Raw genomic sequence first — 3,007 nt, 5'->3', positions numbered from 1 at the left:
CATCAACCTGTTCAATCCATATAGCCAATGTGAGATTATTAGGTTCTGTAAATTAAAAATGAAACACAAAGAAGTTTAATAACATGCCCAAGATTTTCTTTAAACATGAACACTGCTTGCTTGGATCCAGGCACTCTGGCTGTGCACACGCATGCAGAGTTGAAGTCAAGTCTCTAAATCCCAGAGAGATGAACGAGTGACAAGAACCTCTGGCAAGGCCTATGGCCGACAACGTGTTTGACACTCTGTTCCCATCACAGGCCAAAATCTACAGCTCAGTGATGGACCGTATTTAGCCACTTATTGATATCCGTGACTCTGTAATGACTCCCACAGAATAAATCACTTTGGAAAAGGAAGACGAATAAAGATTTAAAAACAAAACAAAACTCAGGTGCCTGAATCTCCTGGAATATCTGATTCATTCATTCAGTATTCTTTTTTTTTTCTTTAAGATTTATTTATTTATTATATGTAAGTACACTGTAGCTGTCTTCAGACACTCCAGAAGAGGGAGTCAGATCTTGTTATGGATGGTTATGAGCCACCAAGTGGTTGCTGGGATTTGAACTCCGGACCTTCGGAAGAGCAGTTGGGTGCTCTTACCCACTGAGCCGTCTCAACAGCCCTCATTCAGTATTCTAATCAGAGGCCAGGATCTGAAAGAAAGTACAAAAGGCAATGGCTTCCCCAGGATCTTCCAGGAGCCTACACTTTCCTAAGATCTGTTTGCTCTGCACTTCCTGGATAAATTATTAAATTCTGGAGCAGTTGTGCTATCAAGCCAAAGTCGATGATCAGTGAGATCAGCTGGTACTTCCTTCAAGAGCTGTGTCGCTGAGACGTCTAGAAGACAGCCACATCCCTCTGGCCAACAGGCTCTGCTGCTGATAATATCAGCAAGATGCTCACATGGGAAAGGTTAGAGGCAAGGGGCTCAGCAGAGAGGTTGTCTTGTGTATCCAGTGAAACGTTTGTAGGATAGTGGGCCAACTGATTCTCAAGACAGTATCAGATGTTAGAACTCTAGAACTGTTACGATGTTAAGTCATTTCTCATTGATATTGAATGCAAACATTCTCTAATTGTGTGTTGAATTATTTTTTATTTGCCATTTGAGAAATAAAATCCAATTCCCAAAATTTAAATTTCACTGAAAATTTATTTTAATTATTCAGAGCTTGGGTGAATTATCTTTGCAGTTGTCTAGTTTTCGTCAGTGACTTTGTCATGACTGACACGATAGAGGAAGCAAAATGTTAATCTAATGGATCCATGCTTATGGGAAAATAGGCTTTCCGGAAGTCCAGACAACCAGAGGCAAACACAATATTTACAAAAAGATAAGCACTAGCTTAGCTTGTAAAAAAAAGCAAATTCATGGGCTAGAGAGATGGCTCAGTGGTTAAGAGGGCTGTGTGATCTTCCCGAGGTCCTGAGTTCAATTTACAGCAACCATCTGTAACAGGATCCGATAGACTCCTCTGGTGCCTCTAAGGAGAACAATGAACTACGAAATATAAAATGAATAAATTTAAAAAAATGAAAAAAAGCAAAGTTTTTTTTATTTTCTTTTTTTATTGTCTTAACTTTAATCTTATTTTTTACATTTCTGTCACAATGCCAACCCTGGTCCTCCCTCAGAAGGTACCTTAGGCCATTCTTCCTCCCCACTGTCTCCAAGAGATGATATTCCCCACTCCTCACCAGCAGACCACATCCCACCAGGCCTCCCCGCTCTCTGGGATCTCAGGTCTTTCCGGGGTTAGGTGCAGCTTCCCTCACTGAGGCTAGACCAGGCCATCCTCAGGTGTATATGTCAGCTTTAGTTTCCAGAGGCCTATCTACTCCTTTCTCAGCTTCTTGCCTTCATGCCCTTGTTCCTTGGGGTAAATGCTCTCCCAGGGTCTTTTAGAACCAGCATGGTGTTTTGCTTCTGCCCAAACTTGTCCAAACCAATAGTATCCTGCTCAAAGTGAACTGGTCCTTCTTGGTCTGTCTGTCTTCAGGCTGAACCAGAAATCGCTTTCTCAGGAAGGCATCTGTTGGTCTTCACCCTGGTCCTGAGTTCATCACGGTCCATGTCCTTGTACAGAGTATTACTGGACCAGGTGCTGGTGAGGTGGATGAAGGGAGGGGAACTCCACAGCTGTTCCTTGCCTGGGATGTCAGGAACCATCACCGGAGAAGACAGGAACCTCGAGCTTGGACCCAAGGTCATGGCTGAAGACCGGAGCAACTCAAAGCTTTCAGAGTCAGTTGAGGTGTTGGGTTCTGGGAAGCCACCACGGGCGGCTTGGTGCGATCGCTTGCTTCCATCCCTACCTTCAGATCTGCAGCCCGGCACACCTGCTCATTCACGTCCGTCCATCCACACAGAGGGCCGGCGCGGCTCTCCCAGTCCTGGACCTACACCCTGGAGCCCTGGAACTTCTCTGGAGTGGGGGCCGGATGGGGGCTGGGGAGGAGCCGGTCCTTGACATCGCTACTAATTGGCTGCCTCACAGGNGTCTATCCAGTCGCTGTACACATCCACTGGATCTGACAGGTGTGTGATGAGGGTCTGGAATTCCTCTAGGCACACGGCACAGGAGATGACTCCAGTCTTTCGAACACGGTCCATTTTCACATCACAAGACTTGTCGTGGTTGCAGAAAGGGCAGGTGAACTGGGTGTCCACGGTGCCTGTCATCTTCTTGGGGGGCGGCTTCCTCTTGGACTTCCTTCGTCCCATTCCTGCAGAGGGGATGGACCAGTCTGTAGTCCAACTACTGCAACAGTGGTCAGCTGTGAACGGAAAGTCCAAGAATCCGGTCCTTAGCTGCTCAGTCCCACGGGGTAGAAGTAGGTTCAGCTGGTCCGCGGTAGAATTAGGTTCCAACAGATGTGCTGGCCAGTAAATGCAAGCAGGCAGAGTAGAGCCAGAACTCCTTGTGTAGACCAGGCTGGCCTCGACCAGATGTCTGCTTGCCTCTGCTCCCAACTCCAAGGCAGAAAGGAGAGACTA

General features: G+C 46.5%; 1 pseudogene; it reads right to left on the bottom strand.

Annotated features, from left to right (window-relative positions):
- Positions 1-2,488: 2,488 nt before the first annotated feature.
- Positions 2,489-2,734, bottom strand: LOC110332856 (annotated as a pseudogene).
- Between the last annotated feature and the right edge of the window lie 273 nt (positions 2,735-3,007).

Source organism: Mus pahari, chromosome 15 (genome assembly GCF_900095145.1).
Source record: "Mus pahari chromosome 15, PAHARI_EIJ_v1.1, whole genome shotgun sequence".
Lineage (NCBI taxonomy): Eukaryota > Metazoa > Chordata > Mammalia > Rodentia > Muridae > Mus > Mus pahari.
This window is presented reverse-complemented; position numbering and strand designations above follow the sequence as displayed.